Source organism: Ovis aries, chromosome 13, assembly GCF_016772045.2.
Source record: "Ovis aries strain OAR_USU_Benz2616 breed Rambouillet chromosome 13, ARS-UI_Ramb_v3.0, whole genome shotgun sequence".
Taxonomy (NCBI): Eukaryota; Metazoa; Chordata; class Mammalia; order Artiodactyla; family Bovidae; genus Ovis; species Ovis aries.
The window spans coordinates 55,861,415-55,886,986 of record NC_056066.1 but is presented as its reverse complement, the minus strand read 5'-3'; positions in this window follow the sequence as shown (position 1 = coordinate 55,886,986).

Sequence of the window (25,572 nt, the reverse complement as noted above, 5' to 3'; positions counted from 1 at the left end):
TATGCTGCTGCTGCTGTGTAGTTACTAAGTTGTGTCCAACTCTTTGCCACCCCATGGACTGTAGCCCACCAGGCTCTTCTGTCCATGAAATTCTCCAGGCAAGGATGCTGGAGTGGGTTGCATTTCCTTCTCCAGGGAATCTTCCCAACTCAGAGATTGAACCTGGGTCTCCTGCATTGACAGGCTGATTCTTTACTGTCTGAGCCACCAGGGAAGCCTCAGAACACTTCCTGCTGCTACTGCTGCTAAGTCGCTTCAGTCGTGTCCAACTCTGTGCTCCAAATGCCAACTGGTCAACCTGGAGGAAGCTTATCAAATCTTGATTGAGTTGGAAAGGGGGAAAAGCCATTTATTTCTCTGAACAGTATCATTTTTTTTATGATCAAGAAAGTGTTATTTGGGCGGTTTTCTTCCCAGTAACCATGCAATTCGTTACGGAGCCATTTATGCTGACATATCTCAGATTTTTCTTTCGTGTGTCAAAGATTGATCCCCCTGTGCTCTATTAAAAACAAACATCTATTGGAAAGAAAAGCCTCCCGTAGAAGAGAAAGGATTGATTCTGAGTCTTGGATCTGACCGACCTGCTAGGCAGACTCCAGGGACTTGTATGCACTGTTGAATTCGTACCCAGGAAAACTGCAGAAACCGTGTTCTTAGTGGTGTTAGCGGTAACAGTTTTCTGCGGCCTCGGTTTTATATCTCTCTCTTTGGCTCCATTCTTATTTATCCTCCTGCATCCTCCTGTCTAGGAGTCCTTGAGATCCCAGAAAATCAAGATAGGGAGAGTGGGTGCACACCCCAGGACTCTGCCTGCCGCTTTCCACCTGCACCGCCTAATGCACCGTTTTACCCGTGGCTTAACCCACATTCAAGTACCGTTCAGAACATTATTGGGGCTTTATTTACTCTTTCTCTCTCCTCTCAGGGCAGGGACTGGTATACCCCTGCTGCTGAAAGATGCCAAGAAAATATGCCAAGAGCATGGTAGGCAGTCAAAGTATTCATAGACTTGGCAGGGAGAGAGAAGTGGCATTTTCAAGGGTAGTTAATGAAATCTGGAGACCTGAAAATGTGTATATGGACTGGGCTTTATTTTAAAAAGAGAATCAAGCGAAGAGCATGGAGTCCTGCAGCATTAAAGTGCGGAAGATCAGTTCCTCAGTGAGGCCCCAAGCAGGTCTCATGGGTTTCCTGTGCCTCTGTAGGCACTGCTCTGTGGCCTGTGCGCCAAGTCTGTGAGATTCCCTCTTCCTCTCGTTCCCTGGTTCATCCCACGCACACGTCCTGAGCACTCGCTATGTGCCAGTACTGGTGAACAGAGCAGTGAGAGCCAGTGACTGGCACATGGCCGCAGGGAGCACACGTTTTAGCCCCAGGATCAGCAAACTGCGGCCCAGAGGCCAGACCCAGCCCCTGTCAGTTTTTGTATGGCTTATCGGCGAAGAAGTGATATTATATATTTTTTTAACGGTTGAAAAAAATTCTTAAAAAGAACCACATTTCATAACATGTGAGAATGACGTGACGTTCCAATCTAGTGTCTGTCCAAGAGGTCTTACTGGAGCAGAGCTCACCCGTCTTCTGTAGCTCCTTCCAACAAGACACCACGTGGCCCGCAGAGCCTAAGCTATTTGCTGTCTGACCCTCACAGAAACCTTTTGCTAACCTCAGTTTTAATCAATGAGAAAAATAAATGGTGACATAAGTTTGTTTAGATGGAGCCTGACTCTAAATCCATTCTCTTTATGTCACATATAAGGTGATCTTTCTCTGATCTGTTAAGACCTACGTGTTCACATGACTTTTTACTTATGCAGACCATGGAACAGATGACATTGGCTGTTAGCCATGTAACGTGGGGAGTACCTTTGCACACTGCTGTGGTCCTCTGACTTAGAAACCATAAGACTTCTCTTACAGTTCCCCTGGCAGCAGCAGAGGGTGGACGGAGGCAATGGCAGGGAGTGGAGGTGGTGGGGATGATTCGAGGTGGTGTGGGGGTGGGGAGTAGAGACAGCAGCCACCAGGTCTGGGCTCTTTCATAGCCACAGAAGACGGGTCCTCAGCAACTGGATGATGATAAAGATGAAAGAAAGCACCCCCCACCCCAAGTCTCTATTATTTTCCTTCTAAACAATATTTCTTGCCTAATATGAAAGGTCACTGTGATGGCAAATTTTTTTCACACTTATTTGCTATCCATTCCTTACAGGATTTAAGGTAGTTTTAAGACAAAATGCATGTATATTCTCAAGTTGTTACAATAGCTAGTTGTTGTTGCTTTTCAGTCACCAAGTCGTGTCTGACTCTTTGCCACCCCATGGCTGCAGCACGCCAGGCTTCCCTGTCCCTCACCATCTCTTGGAGTTTTCCCAAGTTCATGTCCATCGAGTCGGTGATGCCATCCAACCATCTCATCCTCTGTTACTCTCTTCTCCTTCTGCCTTTAATCTTTCCAATCTGCCTTCACTAGCTAGAGAATTATTTAAAGCCCCAAATCCCCAAATTCTGAGTCTTTAGTCTGTTTTTAAACATAATTGAGCAATTCCTGATAATGTTTTTACCAGTATGAAGCAATCTTTCTATAATTTACCACATAAGATCCTTAGCTGATTCCTCTTCTTGGATAAACATTGAAATATTATCCTCAGGATTATATTTCTGTGTTCTTGGTCCTTCTGTGTCCTTGCCAAGCCTGAGACCCATAGGTGCAGTAGGACTTTAAGTCTCCAAGGATGTGTAAACTAGCTTCCCCAAAGGGTAACTAACTTTGTTTAAAATGTGGAAAATATCTTATTTTGCTCTACCTCACAATTTAAAAACTCTTCATTTAGGCTCAAATTAACCTCTTGTCTCGTTAAAGCCAAATATTCTGCCACATGCGTCTTTGCTAATTGTTCTGTGTGTATCAGAGTCACTGAATCATGACCTTGAGCCTTGAGAGTTTTGATTTCTGTGGCTGATTAATCCCAGCGCAACCTCCTGTGAGTGTTCTGATCTGCGCACGGTTGTCAGTGGAGTTGTGGGCTTGGTCACTGAGTCCTGGTAGAACTTGACATTCTGGCTCATCTGAGCCCAGGGCTGTGGGCTGAGGAAGCATCCACCATCCCTGCTGACTTCGTTCATTTTCTTTGGGGACATGCATCGGTCGACACTCTCCTCCATGTCAAATCATTGTTATTAGAGCCTGCCTTACTGACCCTACAGTCAGCTGTCCCGAGTTCAAAGCCATCAGTACCTGGAGCAAGTATTTAATCCTTTTAAAACTTCCATCAGCTCATCTGTTAACGCAGGTGATCACAGTGTTAAATGCATAATAGATGTGGAAGTGGTGGTTTATCTTCAGAAAGGATGGCCCTGGGTGCCGTGCTGGTCGTCAACAGCATCTTTCTCGTCATTCTCATTCTCAAAAGAACAATAAGTGACAGCCTCACCCTGATATTCCAGGGCATTCCTCCCACTTGGTCGCATAACTTTGTATGTCTCTCTTTCTAAAATGTATCCTGTTCATTACATTTTTATTTTTCAGTCATCGTGGAAAGTAATGTGCCTTTAAATAAAATACTGCCCCCCATTTTCTGTCTCCATTCCCTTCTCTGGAATTCCTATTAAATGTTTGTTGGACCAATTAGTTCTGCCTTCCACGTCACTGAATCTTAACCTATTTTCTGTCTGTTTTTCTCTCTGTGCTGATTTCTGGGTAATTTCTTCATCTCCATCACTAGCCTGTTTATTCTTCTAGATATTTATCTGCTCTCTAACTCATTCATTGATTGGATTTCTAGGACGAATAAATAAATGAAAAGGGAAGACCAGAAATTCCTGCTGTTCCTGTATGAGAACATTCTGTTCCCATTTGATCGTTCAGTATCACCACCCATCCCTGTATGCAGGCTGTCTACAGGCCCCCCCTCACCAACGTGGAACTTTTGCTCTGTTCTTTCTTCCAGTCCATGAAGCTTAAAGACTTGAGCCTCCAAAAGCTCCTCCTCCCTGCCTCCCCACCCACTCAGTCCCACCTCCCCTTCTTCCTTCTTTCCTGAGTCTAAACATATTGGCCAAGGAATCCCTTCCGCCTTTGTAAAGTGCTGTTGTTGTTAATCATTTCTGTAGCCTGGGGGTAAACAGGCTCTGAAGTCAGAGTGTCCCGTTTCCTTTTTTAGCTTCACCTTTTACCTGGACATGTGACCTTAGTCTTTCCACCTCTGAGCCCTAGCAGTACCACCTCATGGTGTTCCCTGAGGACCAGGTGGCCCCTGGAGAACACTCGGCACAGTGCACCTAACAAACATCCAAAAGGCCAGCTAGTATTTTATTTCCTGGGTCTTTCTTCTTTCCCTGACCAACCTGTAAGTTAATTCTGTGTCTCCCAAGCACCCTCCATATTACCCAGCATAAAAATCTATACAAGTATTTGTGTGGGTTCTCTCTGTTAAAAACATCAAACATCACACAAAAGATAATTCCCCTTACATCACAGGCTGGTCTGGTCCCCATCCCCATCACTGCTGGTGATTCTGAGGTGTCCTTCCAGACATGTTTCCACCTGTTAGTATAATAGACCTGTACTTACAGAGGTAAAGAGTCTTCGGTGCGTGTTAAACATTGGTGGAATCGTGCTAAAAATACAGTTCTGCTTCTCAGTGATTAGATCTCAGGAAACTTCCTGTGTCAGTATGTAGAGCTGGCTTAGTCGTGGTAACAGCTGCTTTGTATTCCATAGTGTAAAAACGCAACTAAAAGGACAATTGAATTCTCAGCCAATAATCCACTGTTAGGTTGCTGCGGTAGTTTCATTATGAGCAATGTTACAAAGAATATCCTTGAAACTGATAAGCATTCTTCTTGACCAGACTTTAGTCAGGCTCCCCTGAACTGTCTCCCCAGCACAGCCCATCCCCCTACTTCCCTTGTGAGATCCAGACTTGCTGGAATCCTGCTGAGGCAATGCATGGAGAACCTCCACACTTATATCTGATCACCCCCAAACCCACTGTCGCCCAGGTGCTGTCTGATCACCCTAGCCTGCTTTCAGCAGGGATCCTGTTAGGTAGGTTCACGGAGAATCCCTCTTCCATTTGCTGTGTCCTTTTAGTAGTTTTCCCCCCATCCATGTCCACATCCCCACAGCTTACTCGTTGGCTGTAAATCCCCTCTCCTTCAGGTTGTATTATGAGAACTGAGGCTGGTTCTATGCTGGAGTCTCTCTTCCCCCATCACAGGAATCATAGGAATTAAAAACTCCCTCCACTGCTTTTACTTTTGTCTGTTTCTGATTCTGCTTAACTACACATATACACACGCATACATACACAAAGACACACATATATGTAACATTGTATAAATTATATTGTATATATTGTATGTACACATCATGTACAAAGCATACACATTGTATAAATTATAAATTATATATAAATCATGTATATATGTATGCACACTTCCTTTGTGTCAATGACTAGATCTTATTTTTAATTTGTCTATAAATGCATCCAAGAGCATCCCAGGTGGCCCTGATGGTAAAGAACCCACCTATCAATGCAGGAGACATAAAAGACTCAGCTTTGATCCCTGAGTTGGTAAGATTCCCTGGAAGAGGACATGGCAACCAACTTCAGTTCTTGCCTGGAGAATCCCGTGGACAGAGGAGCCTGGTGGGCTGCAGTCCGTGGGGTGGCAAGAATCAGACACGACTGAAGTAACTTATTACACAGATGAATCCAATCTTCGAAGCAGCCCTTGAACATAGAGTATCAACATTTCCTGTGCATTTCTCGCAGATACAAGTTCCACAAGCCTTGACTGAGCACTCACTCCACACGCCTTGTGTGCTGGCAGGCTCACCTCTGCTGTGTGTCTACAGTTCTCAGAACACGGCAGCTCTCTGGATGAAGATCTCACCCTGGGGAGTGGAAGAGGTGATTTCACCTCCATCCGTGGGTCCTTGTCCCTCTGGTTTCCACCCCACAGCTCCTTTCTCACGACTCCCTTTCAAGTCCAGCACTGACACTCTGCCTCTCAGTTCACACTACGCTTCGATTTTTCCTCTGTTCCCTGCCAGCTTAATTTCTTTCTGTGAAAGTAGATTAAAGACATTATCATCTACATACGCATTGTGTTTGCTTCACGTCTTTCAGCCTAATGACTAAACTGGCTTAAGGCAAAATTCTATCTTGCCAATGCCGCTCCTCCTCACTCGAGCAATTGAGTTTACTTCCTATCACATTAGAGTAGGATGTGTTTTACAAAGGATCCCGAGATTTAACACACACACACACACATACATGCACACACACATGTGAGCTCTGAAGGCACATGTGTGCACACCCTCCCTTGTGAACACAATAGCAGCAGAAAGGCATTGATCCCCACAGAGCTTGAAAGAGTTGCCAGAATAGCTAATCTGCAAGTGACTAGTTGCTCCTGAGCCCTGTTCCCCATGGCCCTGCCTCGCTCCTCCCCTTCTCCTGTCACCCTCTCTTGCCCAGGGGTCACACTCAGTGCCTTGTAGAGGCCTCCATGACCATGCAGTTACTAAGGGAAAGAGCAGAATGGCATCACAATTAATGCCCATGAATTAACTTACAACCTGAGAAATGCCTTGAATCCATCAGTGCAAAAGCAAAAAAGAGTGATGGAAATAGCTAGCAGTAAATGTGTTCCTACTGGGCTGTGTTTTCCTCAGTTCTTTTGTGTGAGTATGTGTCTGGGGGTAGAGCTGGAAAACAGGGTAAGTCCATGATTTAAAAATATATCAAAGAGAAAAAAAGCTATAAAGAGATTCATCTTTGTTAGTTCAGATCAGAATGCCTTGTGTCTCAATCCAGAACCATTCTTACCAACTTAGTGCAATTCTTCAGATGTATGTAGATTTCTGTCTCTCTCTATTTTGTATTTAGCTATCATGGTCGAATACAGTGCTCTGTATTTTGTAACTTGGTTTTGGCAGTTAAGCCATATTTGGAGATTGTTTTAAACCAACACATATGGAATTACCTCGCTTTTCCAAGGTTATAGAATATTGCATTGCGTACATGCACTTTGATTTATTTAAATTGATGCATATTAAACTGCTTTTGATTGTTAGCTATACTAAACAATGCTGTAAAAATATAGGAACAACAGCTTCCACATGTATCTTTATTTCATGTAAGTATATCTACAGGATAGATTCTAAGAAGTGGAATTCTGGGCTACAGGATATGTGCATTTGAAAAGGAGGGTTTTTATTGGAGTGTAACAATCGTTACAGAAACTGTGTAAATCAGAAGTGTACTGATCCATGGATTTTCACAAATAGAGGAGCACACTCATGTGACTGTCACCCAGACCAAGAAAAGAATATGACTCAAGGGAAATGGGCCTCCTGGTGCCCCACCCACACAATCCCCTTCTCTCAGGAGTGCCCACCATCCACTTCCATCCTTATAGCTGAGCCTCCCTCTCTGTGAACACTGAGCAACGGAAGCCCTCGGTAGCTGATCTTTTGCACATTATGTTTGTGACATCTGTTCCCTTACTGTGCGTTTCACAATAATTTGCACATTCTTATTGCCTTAAAATGTACATAGAACTGCAGTCTACTTATTCCACTACTGATGGCTATTTGGGTTGTTTCCATGTTTTGTCTGTTGCAAATAACACTGCTATAAGCATGGACATATTTTTAGGGCATAGAAATATACATTTCTGTTGAGTGACTCCCTAAGAGGTGGGTTGTTTGGGCATAGATTTTCTGCATGTTTGGAACCCTCACAGAGAGATTTGCAAAGTGTTTGTAACATTTAATCTCCCACCAACAGTGCAAGAGATTTCAAGTTTGCTCAACATGCTCACCGGTGTTTGCTATTTCCTGTTTAAAGTACCCATTTTGGTTAGGTGTTTAGTGATGTCATGTTTGGTGTTGAATTTGCATTTCCATGGTTGACATTGCTGATGACTTTGTCATAAGTGGAATGGCCATTTGATTCTTCTTTTCCTCCTGCTGGGACGTCTGTCTTTTTCTTATTGACTTGTGAGAGCTCTTCCTTATATACTGGGTCAAAGGCTTTTGTGGGCACAAGTCTTGCGCACACACACGCACACACACATCTTCCTCATTGTGTCTTGACTGTGCACCTTCTTAAGACGTCTTCTGTCAACTTCAAGGATAAATAATTAATCATTCTTCCTGTGTGGTTAGTGCTACTGGTGTCCTGCTTAAACATATCTGCTACTCCAAGGTAATAAGGTATTCTGTGCATTCTTCTAAAACACTCACTGGTTTGGCCTTTACTTGCCGACTGTAGTTTGTCTGGCTTTGGTGTATGTGCGTGGTGTATGTCAAGGCACACTGTTCTTCCCGGAGGGTATTTGAGTGGCTCTGTGCTCTGTATTGACAGACTATGCTCCCTCTCTGCACTGTTGCCATCTGCGTGTTGACTCTGGTGATGACACCTGCCTTCTTGGTCCAGGTGCTCACCTGAGCTCCAGCAAGTTCCACCCAACTCCAGGGGCCCCATAGGAGAGCAGGTGATTGCCTGCCCCCCTTTTTCTTGGCAGCATCTGCACTCATGTGCTTTTTCTCCTCTTAGCCCTGGAGATGGCTGAAAGCCGCGCCCTTCTTTTCTGTTCTCCTTGTGACTTACTGGTATTGCTTTGGACACTTCAATGACAAGAGTATAGAAAATCAGGTTCAACTCTTAATCCTCCTCCATTTAAGGGTCTTGGCCCCTCACCTCCGGGAGCCCCACACTTCAGTTTTCATCTAGTCCTGAGATGCAATGGCAGGAAACTGTGCTGGCTGAAGACTCCACCTCACGACAGATGCTGCTGCCTGGCCCCCTCCCCGTCCTCACTCCTCTCTCCCCTCTGTGAACTGGGAAGAGCCCACAAAGACTCTCAGAATGGGGGCTGGGGCTGGGCTCCACTGGCTGCAGTGCTTTCACAGAGATGTTGGTTGGGTTATTTTCTCCATTTTTCTTTCCTTTCTGTTCTCAGTGGCATTGTTGTCAGCTATAAGCCACTCACTATAGCTCCCAGCAGAAACCCAGGTATGGATATTATACATTTTGAAAAATGTAAGAATATCTCTAATTGCCCTTTAAACAGGTCACCCAATTTATACAGTATATAGGCCTTAGCTAAAACTGTAAGAAGCTGATATTTAAATGGAAATACAGGGTGATCCCAAGTTGGGGGATTGGTACATTTCCAGCTATGCCTTTTGGGTCCATTTATAATGTTTAATCTACCATCATTCACAGGAAATACACTTACAGCCCACATCAAAGGAACACAAATAAGCCTTTGATGGTTTAATAGGAGCTGGCAGGATAAAGACAGGTGGCCTGACCATCCTTGTGATTTCAAATATGCCGCAAACTTTGTTAATTTCACTCACCTTCAAGTTTCCTTTGAAGCATGATTCTTGGCCTCAGCTGGGAAATGTGACCTGAGGGCTCACCCACAGGGGAGCTGGGCAAGGCTTGGCCTTGAAGCCAAGCTGAAGCTACTGGGCAATTTACAGATCAAGGTGGGCAAGGAGAGTGTTCCATTTTTCCCTCCCTCAGGGAGGGGAGAGAGGGTATGGGGGGAAGTCTTATCAATTGAAACTAGAGACATCTGTTACATATAAGCAACGTATCCCTGGAGTTCAGCAAGTGGACAGAAGCCTGTTCTCGAGGTGGGCAGGTGATGGGCATGTCCCAACCCTGCTCTACACATGGTGATGTGGGTGAAGAGCCCACAGCTACACCTGCTGGCTCTGCCTGCAAACCAGGGGCAGCCGCTGCATTGATGGGTTTACTCTCAACACAGAAATTCGTGATGGGGTGAGCAAGACTAGAAAGAAACCTCTGGAGCTGGAGAAGGATTATCTGTGATGAAACAGAAATGACACCTTCTCCGAGGCAACATGCTCTCACCCAGCTTCATGCTTTCTTTCTGTTCTTTCTCCACTGACGTGTTCTCCCATCTTCCCTTCCAATGGCCTCATCCTCCCAGCTTCTGGAGATTGTCTGGGGTTGACATACAGCATAAGCACATCTCAGAACCCATGTTCAGTCCCACCTAAGAAGAACTTGATTCTAAACAGGACCTGGCTCAGGTGTGACTGTCTGTACAGAAACACTCATTCAACTACAGACCACTCACCAGATAAAACCTTCTCACCTCTGGTTGCTAATTAGAAGCAAGTGAAAGTGTTAGTCACTCAGTCGTGTCTGACTCTTTGCAACCCAATGAACTGTAGCCTGCTAGGCTCCTCTGTCCATGGGATTCTCCAAGCAAGAATACTGGAGTGGGTTGCCGTTTCCTCCTCCTCCTTTGTCATTATCTTTATTTTATTGTCTGTTTCCCTCTTCATTTTGCTTTCTTTGACTCGGCAATACAATGCACTAAGTCTAAGCTACAGTTTGATGGGTTTTGACAAATGCATACAGCTGGGTCACCATTGCCACACTACTGATGTAGAATATTTCTGTTACCTTAAAAAGTGCTCCTTCGCACTTTGCAACTAATCCCTCCATCAGCCCCCGACCCCTGCCCACCAGGGATCTGCTCTTATCACTGTAGTTTGACTGTTGGGAGAACTTCAGATAAGTAGAATCAAACGCTATGTCATCTTTTATGGCTGCTTTCACTTAATCTAACATTTTTCAGATTCATCCATGATGCTGTGACCTTAGTAGTTCAGTTTCTTTGTATCACTGAGTAGTATTCACTTGCGAACTTCCCCAGTGGCTCAGTGGTAAAGAATCCACCTGCCAATGCAGGAGATGAGAGTTCGATCCCTGGGTTGGGAAGATCCCCTGGAGGAGGAAATGGCAACCCAGTTCAGTATTCTTGCCTGGGAAGTCCAATGGACAGAGGAGCCTGGCGGTCTACGGTCCATGGGGTCACAAACAACCAGACAGGACAGGACTTAGCAACTCGACAACAACAAGCATTCACTTGTATGGTGGTACTGCAGGGTGTTCATTTACTCACCAGGATGGACAGCTAGGCTATTCCAGATACTGGTTAGTATAAGAAAAGTTCTTTGAACATTTGGATTCAGGACTACTTTCTGTGCATTTGTACTTTCATTTCTCTTAAATATATAACTAGAAGTAGAATGGCGGGGTCATGTGGGTGGTTGTTTAAAAGAAACAGCCACAGTATTTCCCAAGGCGGTTGTACCATCACGTCACACTGGCAGTGTCTGAGGGTTCCTGGTCCTCCACAGTTCTGCCAACATTCTTCATCTGAGCTCCTCCGGTGGGTGTGCAGGGAGAGCTCATTGTGGTTTTCGTTTGCAGTCCCCTGATGATTAATGATGCCACATTTTTTCCCATATGCTCATTTGCCACCCACATATTGTCTTCATTGAACTGCATGGTTAAATCTTGCCCATTAAAGAAAGTGATTTGCCATCTTACCATTGAAGTGTAAGTATTTCTTATTAGGGGGTTTCCCAGGGGGCACTAGTGGTAAACAACAACAACAAAACACCTGCCAATGCAGGAGACCATCAGAGGCACAGGTTCCTTCTGGTTCAGGAAGATCCCCTGGAGGAGGGCATGGGAATCCACTCCAATATTCTTGCCTGGAGAATCCCATGGACCAAGGAGCCTGGCTCCTCTGGTTGCATTGAGTTGCAAAGAGTCAGATGCAACTGAGGCAACTTAGCACACATGGACACATTTTTTTATTAGGGGACTTAATTTCAGAATATATAAAGAATATATAAATATATTTACATATATATATAAATACACATATATAATTTTTAGTCTCTGGCTTGCATTTTGACTTTCTTCACAATGGCTTTTAAAAACCAAAAGTTTCAAATTTTGTTGAGGTCCAACTTATCAGATGTTTCTTTTAAAATGTGTGTTTGATATGTGTGTGGCTAATTGAAGACCTTTGCCTAAGCTGAGGAAATCCTTGTACAAGTAAGAAATCTTTGCATAAATTATGTTTTCTTTTTCTTTTAAAAGTTTTATAGTTGGAGCTTATCTATTTCAGCCTGTAATCTATTTTGAGTTAATTTTTTATATATACTGTGAAGTCAAGTTTAACGTTGTGTTCTTGTTTTAAACCCATGGATCTCCCAGTTATTCCAGCATTGTTTGTTAAAAAAAAAACAACTCATCAATTTTACATTCCATTTTCCTCTTTTCCTGTCTTCTTTTGCATCAATTGAATATTTCTATAATTCAACTTTATCTTCTTAATTAGCTTATGCACTATACCTCCTTTTAAACTATGGTTTCCCTGGGGTTTATATTGCTTATTGACTAATGTACCATAGTCTATATTTAAATATTGTACCATTTCACATACTTATAATGACATTATCATGGTACATCCATTACCACCTTGCCAGCCTTTGTATAATTGTTGTTATCTATTTTCTTTTATAAATGTTTTACATCCTATGCTGCTTCTGCTAAGTCACTTCAGTCGTGTCCGACTCTGTGCAACCCCATAGACGGCAGCCCACCAGGCTCCCCCGTCCCTGGGATTCTTCAGGCAAGAACACTGGAGTGGGTTGCCATTTCCTTCTCCAATGCATGAAAGTGAAAAGTGAAAGTGAAGTCACTCAGTCTATCTAACTCTTAGCCACCCCATGGACTGCAGCCTACCAGGCTCCTCTGTCCATGGGATTTTCCAGGCAAGAGTACTGGAGTGGGCTGCCATTGCCTTCTCCATTTACATCCTATATTATGTTGTTATTATTTTCAATTAAAGAATTATCTTTTAAAGAAAGTAAATGGCATAAGAAGTCTGTTATATTTGCTCACGCATTTACTACCTGAGGAGTGATCCTTTGTGTAGATCAAAATTTCCATCTAGTCTCATTTTACTTCTGCTTGAGGGTTTCTCTAACATTTGTTGTAATGCTGGTATCTGTGCATTGCATTTTCCTACTTTCCTCTTGAAAAAGTCTGTTTCACCTTCATTTTTGAATATTTTTTAATGGTATAGAATTTGAGATAAAAGGGCCCCTGCCTCCCTTTTTAATGCTTTAGCAACGATGCTCATTTGTCTACTGGATCACGTCGTTTCTGATGGGAAGTCTGCTCTCATTCTTAGTTTTTGTTCTTTGTGTTTTCTGTGTGAATTTTACTCCTGACCTCTGGTTCATGATATGACTCAGTGTGGCTTTCTTCACATTTCTTCTCCTTGGGGGTCATTCAGCTTCTGTGATCTCCATTTTACAGTTTTTATTAAATTTGGCAACCTTCTGACCACTGTTTCTTCAGGTTAGGAATATACAAAGTTGTATATATATTTCTATGCCTGCTCCTCGGGACCCCATTTATACATAAGTTAGGCTGCTTCGAATTTCTGTACCTCCCTGGTGTTTGATTTATTGTTCCACCTTCTTTTACTCCTTTTTAAACTCTTGGTTTTAATTTTGGAGGGGGCAGTCCTAAGATGGCAGAGGAATAGTATGGGGAGACCACTTTCTCCCCTGACAAATTCATCAAAAGAACATTTGAATGCTGAGTAAGTTCCACAAAACAACTTCTGAATGCCGGCAGAGGTCATCAGGCACCCAGAAAAGCAGCCCATTGTCTTTGAAAGGAGGTAGGAAAAAGTATAAAAGATAAAAAGAGAGACAAAAGAGGTAGGGATGGAGCTCCGTCCCAGGAAGGGAGTCTTAAAAAAGAGATAAGTTTTCAAACACCAGGAAACACTCTCACTGCCCAGTCTGTGGCAAGCCTTGGAACCACAGAGGACAATATAACCGGGAGGAAAAATAAATAAATAATTAAACCCCACAGATTACGTGCCTAGTGGTAACTCCCCCAGCGGAGAAGCCGTGCAGACGCCTGCACCCGCCACTAGCAAGCAGGGAGGCATGTGCTGCATTGCTTAGAGTAAGGACTGGGCCTGAATGTCCTGAGGGCAATCTGAGGGAACTAACTTGGGCTAGCAAACCAGACTGTGGGATAGCTACCATGTGAAAAGCCCTAACCTAAGACACCACCAGGCCCGCTCACAGAACAAAGGACTGACTGACTAGAGTTACGCGGAAAGCCCTAACCTAAGACACTGTCAGGCCTGCTCACAGAACAAAGGACTGAGCAGAGCTAGCCGGCTACAGGCCAGCCCATCTCCCTCCACTGACAGGTAGGCAAGGGCAGCCAGAGCTGGAAGGGGGCAATTGCGGCCCTGGAGAGGCATTATCTACCAAACTGCAAGCAGGCTTCGTTGCTAACCAAGACTTCTTGGAATTCTGGATGGTCAACATCTGCCTGAGAAGGTGTGCCATTTGTACACCCAGAAAACCAAGCAGCAGGGACGGGGGTGGCAATAAGTCTCAGCAACTACACTTGCCAAACACCTGGTCACCTGAGCTGCTCGGGCCTGGGAAGGGCACAAAATGCAGGCCCAACCAAGTCTGTGCCTCTTAGGACTACCTGAGTACCTGAACCTGAGTGGCTTAGACCTGGGAAGTGCATACAACCCAGGGCCAGCCTCAGACAGTTCCTGGAGGAGCCCCCTGGAGCCTAAGCAGTGTAGACAGGGAAAGCACACACGCCATGAGCAGGAGCAAACCCAGTGTGGCTGAGACACTGAGAGCGCATGCCAGTGTTATTGTTTTGCAGCGTCGCTCCCTCCCCAGAGCACAACTGAACAAGTGAGCCTAAAAGAGTGTCCACCACCATCCCCTTGTGTCAGGGCAGAAATTCGACACTGAAGAGACCAGCAAGCAGAAGAAGCTAAACCAGAGGGAACCTCCTTGGAAGTGACAGGTGCAATAGATTAAAACCCTGTAGTTAGTACTGACTACATAGGAAGGGGTCTATAGATCTTGAGAAATATAAGCTGGATCAAGGAACTATCCAAAAATGAACCAACCCCACACTGCCCGCAACACCAGAGAAAGTCCTAGATATACTTTTACTATTTTTACTATCGTTCTTTATTTTATTATTTTTATTTTTAAGTCCTCTATTACTCCTTTAATTTTCATTTTTTATAACCTACTATTACTTTGCAAAAAAAAGAGAGAGACCCTATTTTTTAAAGCAAACTTCATATATATATATATATATATTTTATAATTTTTGTGACTTTTTTTTCTTTAATATTGTATTTTTAAAAATCCAACCTCTAGACATTTAACCTTTGCTTTTTGGTATTTGTTATCAATTTTGTACCTTTAAGAACCTAATCTTCAGTACCCATTTTTACTTGGGAGCGAGATTACTGGCTTGACTGCTCTTTCCCTCTTTGGACTCTCTACCAGGTCGCCTCTATCTCCTCCCTCCCCCTTCTCTTCTCTAACCAACTCTGTGAATCTCTTTGTGTGTTCCGGATGGTGAAGAACACTTAGGAAACTGATTATACTGGCTGGATTTTTCTCTCTCCTTTTGAGTCCCCTTTTTATCCTCCTGGCCACCTCTGTCTCCTTCCTCCCTCTTCTCTTGTCTGTGTAACTCCGTGAACATCTCTGAGTGGTCCAGACTGTGGAGTGCGCATAAGGAAGTGATTACTGGCTAGCTTGCTCTCTCCTCTTTTGATTCCACCTCATCTCATCCTGGTCACCTCTATCTCCCTTCTCCCTCTTCTCTTCTCCATGTAACTCTGTGAACCTGTCTGGGTGTCCCTCACTGTGGAGAAACTTTTCGTCTTTAACCTAGATGTTTTATCAATGGTGCTGTATAGATGGAGAAGTGTTGAGGCTACTGTAAAAATAAGACTGAGAACCAGGAGCAGGAGGCTTAAGTCTGAATCCTGAGAACACCAGAGAACTCTTGACTTCAGGAAACATGAATCGACAGGAGCTCATCAAACACCTGCATACCTACACTGAAACCAAACACCACCCAAGGGCCAACAAGTTCAAATTCTCCAGCAACACAGGAACATAGCCCTGAGCTTCAATATACAGGCTGCCCAAAGTCACTCCAAACCCATTGACATCTCATAACTCATTATTGCACTCCAGAGAGAAGAAATTCAGCTCCACCCACCAGAACACTGACACAAGCTTCCCTAACCAGGAAACCTTGACAAGCCACTGATACAACCCCACCCACAGCAAGGAAACTCCACAATAAAGAGAACTCCGCAAACTGCCAGAATACAGAAAGGCCACGCCAAAACAGCAATATAAACAAGATGAAGAGACAGAGAAATACCCAGCAGGTAAAGGAACAGGATAAATGCCCATCAAACCAAACAAAAGAGGAAGAGCTAGGGAATCTACCTGATAAAGAATTCTGAATAACAATAGTGAAAATGATCCAAAATCTTGAAAACAAAATGGAATCACAGATAAATAGCCTGGAGACAAGGATTGAGAAGATGAAAGAAAGGTTTAATAAGGACCTAGAAGAAATAAAAAAGAGTCAATATATAATGAGTAATACAATAAATGAGATAAAAAACACTCTGAAGGGAACAAATACTAGAATAAAGGAGGCAGAAGATAGGATTAGTGAGGTAGAAGATAGAATGGTTGAAACAAATGAATCAGAGAGGGAAAAAGAAAAATGAATTAAAAGAAATGAGGACAATCTCAGAGACCTCTGGGACTATGTTAAATGCCCCAACATTCGAATCATAGGAGTCCCAGAAGAAGAAGACAAAAAGAAAGGCCATGAGAAAATACTTGAGGAGATAATAGCTGAAAATTTCCCTAAAATGGGGAAGGAAATAGTCACCCAAGTCCAAGAAACTCAGAGAGTCCCAAACAGGATAAACCCAAGACAAAACACCCCAAGACACATATTAATCAAATTAACAAATATCAAACACAAAGAACAAATATTAAAAGCAGCAAGGGAAAAACAACAAATAACACACAAGGGGATTCCCATAAGGATAACAGCCGAGCTTTCAATAGAAACTCTTCAGGCCAGGAGGGAATGGCAGGACATACTTAAAGTGATGAAAGAAAATAACCTACAGCTGAGATTACTGTACCCAGCAAGGATCTCATTCAAATATGAAGGAGAAATCAAAAGCATTACAGACAAGCAAATGCTGAGAGAATTCGGCACCACCAAACCAGCTCTCCAACAAATGCTAAAGGATCTTCTCTAGACACAAAAAAAGGGTGTATAAACTCGAACCCAAAACAATAAAGTAAATGGCAGTGGGATCATACTTATCAATAATTACGTTAAACACAAATGAGTTGAATGCCCCAACCAAAAGACAAAGACTGGCTTCAGTCTTAACCTTCCCCTGATTGTAACTGGCTTAACCATTCATGGATACAAAAGCAAGACCCCTATATATGTTGTCTACAAAAGACCCACCTCAAAACAAGGGACACACACAGACTGAAAGTGAAGGGCTGGAAAAAGATATTCCATGTAAATAGAGACCAAAAGAAAGCAGGAGTAGCAATACTCATATCAGATAAAATAGACTTTAAAACAAAGGCTGTGAAAAGAGACAAAGAAGGACACTACATAATTATCAAAGGATCAATCCAAGAAGAAGATATAACAATTATAAATATATATGCACCCAACATAGGAGCACTGCAATATGTAAGACAAATGCTAACAAGTATGAAAGGGGAAATTAACAATAACACAATGATAGTGGGAGACTTTAATACCCCACTCGCACCTATGGATAGATCAACTAAACAGAAAATTAATAAGGAAACACAAACTTTAAATGATACAATAGACCAGTTAGACCTAATTGATATCTATAGGACATTTCATCCCAAAACAATGATTTTCACCTTTTCCTCAAGTACAGACAGAACCTTCTCCAGGATAGATCACATCCTGGGCCATAAATATAGCCTTGGTAAATTCAAAAAAATTGAAATCATCCCAAGCATCTTTTCTGACCACAATGCAGTAAGACTAGATCTCAATTACAGGAGAAAAACTATTAAAAATTCCAACATATGGAGGCTGAACAACACGCTGCTGAATAACCAACAAATCACGGAAGAAATCAAAATATGCATAGAAATGAATGAAAATGAAAATGCAACAACCCCAAACCTGTGGGACACTGTAAAAGCAGTGCTAAGGGGAAGGTTCATAGCAATACAGGCATACCTCAAGAAACAAGAAAAAAGTCAAATAAATAACGTAACTATACACCTAAAGCAACTAGAAAAGGGAGAAATTAAGAACCCCAGGGTTAGTAGAAGGAAAGAAATCTTAAAAATTAAGGCAGAAATAAGTGCAAAAGAAACAAAAGAGACCATAGCAAAAATCAACAAAGCCAAAAGCTGGTTCTTTGAGAGGATAAATAAGATTGACAAACCATTAGCCAGATTTATCAAGAAACAAAGGGAGAAAAATCAAATCAATAAAATTAGAAATGAAAATGGAGAGATCACAACAGACAACACAGAAATACAAAGGATTGTAAGAGACTACTATCAGTGATTATATGCCAATAAAATGGATGTCTTGGAAGAAATGAACAAATTCTTAGAAAAGTATAACTTTCCAAAACTGAACTAGGAAGAAATAGAAAATCTTAACGGACCCATCATAAGCATGGAAATTGAAACTGTAATCAAAAATCTTCCAGCAAACAAAAGCCCAGGTCCAGATGGCTTTACAGCTGAATTCTACCAAAAATTTAGAGAAGGGCTAACACCTATCCTACTCAAACTCTTCCAGAAAACTTGCAGAGGAAGGTAAACTTCCAAACTCATTCTATGAGGCCACCATCACCTTAATACCAAAACCAGACAAAGATGCCACACACAAAAAAGAAAACTTCAGGCCAATATCACTGATAAACATAGATGCAAAAATCCTTAACAAAATTTTAGCAATCAGAATCCTATAAAACATTAAAAAGATCATAAATCATGACCAAGTGGGCTTTATCCCAGGGGTGCAAGTATTCTTCAATATCCGCAAATCAATCAATTTAATACACCACACTAACAAATTGAAAAATAAAAGCCATATGATTATCTCAATAGATGCAGAGAAAGCCTTTGACAAAATTCAACATTCATTTGTGATAAAAATTATCCAGAAAGCAGGAATAGAAGGAACATACCTCAACATAATAAAAGTTATATATGACAAACCCACAGCAAACATTATCCTCAATGGTGAAAAATTAAAAGCATTTCCCCTAAAATCAGTAACAGGACAAGGGTGCCCACTTTCACCACTACTATTCAACATAGTTTTGGAAGTTTTGGCCACAGCAATCAGAGCAGAAAAATAAATAACAGGAATCCAAATTGGAAAAGAAGAAGTAAAACTCTCATTGTTTGCAGATGACATGATCCTCTATATAGAAAACCCTAAAGACTCCACCAGAAAATTACTAGAGCTAATCAATGAATATAGTAAAGTTGCAGGATATAAAATCAACACACAAAAATCCCTTGCATTCCTATACACTAATAATGAGAAAATAGAAAGAGAAATTAAGGAAACAATTCCATTCACCATTGCAATGAAAAGAATAAAATACTTAGGAATATATCTAGCTAAAGAAACAAAAGACCTATATATAGAAAACTATAAAACACTGGTGAAAGAAATCAAAGAGGACACTAATAAACGGAGAAATATACCATGTTTATGGATCAGAGAAATCAATATAGTGAAAATGAGTATACTACCCAAAGCAATCTATAAATTCAATGCAATCCCTATCAAGCTACCAACAGTATTTTTCATAGAGCTAGAACAAATAATTTCACAATTTGTATGGAAATACAAAAAACCTCGAATAGCCAAAGCAATCTTGGGAAAGAAGAATGGAACTGGAAGAATCAGTCTGCCTGACTTCAGGCTCTACTACAAAGCCGCAGTCATCAAGACAGTATGGTACTGGCACAAAGAGAGAAATATAAATTAATGGAACATAATAGAAAGCCCAGAGGTAAATCTGCGCACCTATGGACACCTTATCTTTGACAAAGGAGGCAAAAATATACAATGGAAAAAAGACAATCTGTTTAACAAGTGGTGCTGGGAAAACTGGTCAACCACTTGTGAAAGAATGAGATTAGAACACTTTCTAACACCATACACAAAAAATAAACTCAAAATAAATTAAAGCTCTAAACGTAAGACCAGAAACTATAAAACTCTTAGAGGAGAACATAGGCAAAACACTCTCTGACATAAATCACAGCAAGATCCTCTATGATCCACCTCCCAGAATATTGCAAATAAAAGCAAAAATAAACAAATGGGGTCTAATTAAAATTAAAAGTGTCTGCACAACAAAGGAAAATATAAGCAAGGTGAAAAGACAGCCTTCTGAATGGGAGAAAATAATAGCAAATGAAGTAACTGACAAAGAATTAATCTCAAAAATATACAAGCAACTCCTGCAGCTCAATTCCAGAAAAATAAATGACCCAATCAAGAAATGGGCCAAAGAACTAAACAGACATTTCTCCAAAGAAGACATACAGATGGCTAATAAACACATGAAAATATGCTCAATATCACTCATTATCAGAGAAATGCAAATCAAAACCACAATGAGGTGCCATTTCACACCAGTCACAATGGCTGCGATCCAAAAGTCTACAAGCAATAAATGCTGGAGAAGGTGTGGAGAAAAGGGAACCCTCTTACACTGTTGGTGGGAATGCAAACTAGTACAGCCACTATGGAAAACAGTGTGGAGATTCCTTTAAAAACTGGAAATAGAACTGCATGCAACCCAGCAATCCCACCGCTGGGCATTCACACCAAGGAAACCAGAATTGAAAGAGACACATGTACCCCAATGTTCATCGCAGCACTGTTTATAATAGCCAGGACATGGAAGCAACCAAATGTCCATCAGCAGATGAATGGATAAGAAAGCTGTGGTACATACACACAATAGAATATTACTCAGCAATTAAAAATAATACATTTGAATCATTCTAATGAGGTCGATGAAACTGGAGCTGATTATACAGAGTGAAGTAAGCCAGAAAGAAAAACACCAATACAGTATACTAATGCATATATGTGGAATTTAGAAAGATGGTAATGATAAACCTGTATGTGAGACAGCAAAAGAGACACATGTATAGAACAATCTTTTGGACTCTGTGGGAGAGGGCAAGGGTGGGATGATTTGGGAGAATGGCATTGAAACACGTATAATATCATCTGTGAAATGACTCGCCAGTCCACATTCGATGCATGATACAGGATGCTCGGGGCTTGCACTGGGATGACCCAGAGGGATGGTATGGGGAGGGATGTGGAAGGGGGGTTCAGGATGGGGAACATGTGTACACCTCTGGCAGATTCATGTTGATGTATGGCAAAACCAATACAATATTGTAATTAGGCTCCAATTAAAATAGATAAATTATATTAAAAAATAAAAAATAAACTCTTGGTTTTAATTTTGGATATCATCTGTTACTATGACATCAAGTTCATAATCTTCACTTTTTTACTGTCTAATCTGCTATAATTCTAAATTATTTTTGTTTTCTAATTCAAATATCTGAATTTAAAAAAATAGCTTTTATTTTTCCCCTATCAAGCTCATGCTTTCCTCCATGTTACTGCAAACATTTCGAGTACATTTACAACAGCTCTTTAAACATATTTATTGACTAATTCTAACTTTCCTGCCCTTTCAAAATCCATGTCTATTGATACATTTTTCCCCATTTTCTGTTTTTTTTCTTTTTATTGATGGGGTGTGTTTTCTTCCTCTTTAGATGCCTGATAATTTTTTTTAATCGAATACCAGATTTTCTGAATTTTACTTTTTTTCTGATGGAATAGTTTTGTATTTCTTTAAATATTATTGGGCTTTGTTTTGGCATATAGTTAAGTGGCTTGGAATCAATTTGATCCTTTTGAGGCTTGTTTTAAATGTTGTTAGGGTGAGTCTAAAACAGCCTGAAGTCTGCCACTGCTCAAACAGTATTTTCTAAACACGCATGCCAATGTCTCCTGTTATAGGAGATTTCTCCATTCTGTGTGATAAGAACACAAACCATTTTTGGCCATGAGTAAGCTTCCAAGATTGTCTCACCTGCTGCTTTCTGGTGCTTCTTTCCCTGGAATTGGTAGTTTTCTCACACGTATACACTGTACAGCTAAGTCTCCAGGGGTTATCTCTGAAAATCTCAGGCTGTGTTCTTACTCTTTCTCTCTCTCATACTCTATTCCCTCACTTTCCAGAACTCTGCCATCCTTTTGATCTCTGAAAACTCTGAGATCAGTCTCCTCAATTTAATGAGACCACCAGGCTCTGTTGGTTGTTCTCTTCCTATGCTGTGGCCTGGAACATCTTCCCAGGCAGGGAGGTGGGACGCTCACAAAACTGCATTTGTTTACTCCTCTTCCTGGGAGTCACTATTCTGCACTTCCTAGTGTCCAGGGTATGATAAACATTGTCTCATATATCTTATCTTATTTTCTAATTTTTTAAGAAAGAAAGTTAAATCTAGTCCATTTTATTCTGTCATAATCACACGAAATTGTCCTTCTCTTTTTGGTTTTTAAAACTAGGAAATATTTTTCTATTTCTCTGGAGGCTACCATCTACTTTTGCCCTGATTTTCTAGAAGCATGCTGTTGCTTTGGCAAATAGCAAAGAGTGAGATTGTTCACCAAGAAAACAATACTTGGTAAATTAGTGAATCAAGTTATACTTTTTTAATACAATAACCTTTTATTTTATTTTTTAATGAAAAATTTTTTGTTTATGGATGTTATGTCTTCCATAATAAGTTGTCTTTCCATGAATATGTTGACTGAGCATGAATCTTTCCACTGAAATGTGTGTTAAATTGAATAAATGGATATAGATATATGCATTCATATGCATATATAAACACATGCACACACATATATTTCTAGGTTAGCAGGCAGCACTTACAAAGCAATTTACTGAAATGTGTACAGTCAATTGGATATATACAGTTTAAATTATCCCTAAAACACACAATAATTTATTATAATATTAAAGTAGAAATGCCCAAGGAAAAGGTGCTTTTAAATTTCCAAATAAAAAAGGAACTCTTTTTGAAAAAGCATTCTGTTTTCTGAGACTCTAAAATACAATTATTTTTATGGATTATATGAACTCTCTTTAAGTTCAATATTAATTTTTCCCCCAGGATGAGAATTATGAATATAGGTTCAGAATTTCCCTGGTAAAGTTTTACAATTAATGATACCTGTCCTCAGTCACCTAATGTATTTGGTTTCCAGATTCCTAACATTAATTTTTTTCCCTATAAATCATCTAGTCACTAACTAAAAAGAATTGATCAGCAGTTCTAAAGTAAATGTATTAGTGTTCATTTTCATTAGATAGGCTATAATTTAAAAGGCTAATGCAATACCAAAATAAGTAAACTAGAATTTTGACCATTCAGCTAATAGCACTTGATAATCTCTAACTTTTCCATTTCTTTCAGTTATCCAGAAATAAGCCATGAGGAAGACTGTATCTTTAATTTGGAAACATAATTCTCAGGGGAAAAGCAATTCCCCAACAGAGTGAGGAAATGCTACTTACAATTGCTCTCTGTAAATAGTCCAGGTGGAAGAAGGAGCCAGTTGTTGGAAAGTTCCTCTGTTTGAAGCAGGTAACCTTATCTGGCATTTTAAATCCACAGAATAAATGGAGAGAGGTTTGCCAACTTATTTTCTGTCCTGGAAGCAGCTATCACATCCCAGTGGCTCTTGGCTCTGACTGGCACTACACGTTAAAAGTCATGATTAATATGGTTTCAAATAGATGTAAGCTCCCATTTCTTAGAGAATTTAACTGAAAAGTTTTACTCTGCATTGAGGCATACAAAATGTTGTCATTAAAACAACCAGACCACTCCTAGCTGGGAGTGTTCTCATCAGCTTTAAGTTACTCTAGAGGTTCTGACCTGCTCAGATACACTTCAGGAACCCAGAGCCACTCCCTGACACCCAACACCTCCTGCCTACTTTCCTTTCAATTGGGCTGTAGTTGGGCCTGAGAATCTGAGGATTAACAGATATTCCAGGGTAACCATGAGCATGTTGGAGATCACCATCTTCGGGAACCACTCCTCCATGGGCAGGAACCTCATGGAGATTCCGCCTGCCTCCAGGAATATGCAAATGAGCAATCCAGAGGATGCCTCAGCCCTTTTGTCAGCAGTCAGAACAATCTCAACTCTGCTCAGGTACCTTTTAGATTAAAAGGTGTTTCTCACTGGGCCAAAGCCTACATTTATTGGGAAAAGCAACTTTTATTTTAGCTCTTGTCCTGCAAGAATGCTCTGGTCCAAGTTGCTAGGCTTAAAGATGCTCTGATTCCCTGAAGGTTAACCTCTCTCCCGATCAGCCAATGTGAGTGAGTACCCCCATCTCTGGAGCTGCCGGTTCCTTTTCATCGTGGGACAAGCAGATCTGAAGAGAGAATTGGTTACTCAGGGCCTTCAGGGGGTCTGCAGAGGCGTCTGTTTGCTGGAAGGGTCCTCATTGAGAGAGGAAGTGTCACATGATTACCATAGCAGTAATGCATTTTCTCTCTCTAACAAGACTTTGGCAGCAGAATATTTTGACTTGACCCTTTAAAGTTTAGTCAATTTCTTTAGAGAGACACACAATGCAAGAACAGATTAAGAAACATTTTCATGCACTGTAGGTATCACAAGAAAAAGACAAATGAACATTTAGAAAAATGAGAAAAACTTGCAAAGATTCATTGGTGGAGAGACAGGATTTATTGCTAATAAATATAAAGTAAATGAGAATTATCAGAGTATCACTTTCCTATTCTGCTCAGAACCCAGCTCAAGGACACAAGAAGGCTCCTGAAAATGAGTTTTAATAACTTTCTTTTGCTTGTTTTAGTCCGCAGGCAAAATTTTGTAGTTTTAATAATCATCTCCGACAGTAGTAAGTCCCTCCAGTATTTATATCTCCCTAACAATACATGGCTATAATTACTGCAGCAGGGAATTTAATAAGTCACAGAAAGAAGAATAAATATGACACTGTGTTTTCTGAAAAATATTAATCCCCTTCTGTTTGTGTTTCTATAATTTGAGTTTTCTGATCAGGGATGTTTTTCTCTAGGGAGTTGTGTTAGTGTCTCTTTAACACTCACGACATTTCTGATGTTTTAGTTCCTTTTTCAATGAAGTTGTTCACCGGCCGCATTGCCCAGAGTCCTCACAGAGATCATCAAACTAATCTTATGATACTTTGCAACTCTGTATATCATGCTAAGTAAAATGCATGATTCAAATTAACTTTGCCCTTTTCTTAGTCAGGTCTAGAAGCTCAGGGTCTTCCCTGGTGGCTCAGATGGTAAAGAAACCGCCTGCAACGCAGGAGACCTAGGTTCAAATCCCAGGATCTGGAAGATCCCCTGGAGAAGGAAATGGCAACGTACTCCAGGATTCTTGCCTGGATAATCCCATGCACAGAGGACCCTGGTAGGCTGAAGCTAAAGCCCCTCTCCCCAGGTCTCATATTGCCCTTTCCCCTACACACCATCTACTCTGCACCAGTCCTGCCCTCTCATCCTTCCTGCCTCATTGGAATCTCCTTCTAACTCCGTTACTGGCTTTTTCTCCTCTGTCCAAACTGAAGTCACTAAACCAGGGGCAAATGTTTCCCCAGAGGAAATCCAGAGAGGGTCTGGGCTGTTTGGGGGCTTGGT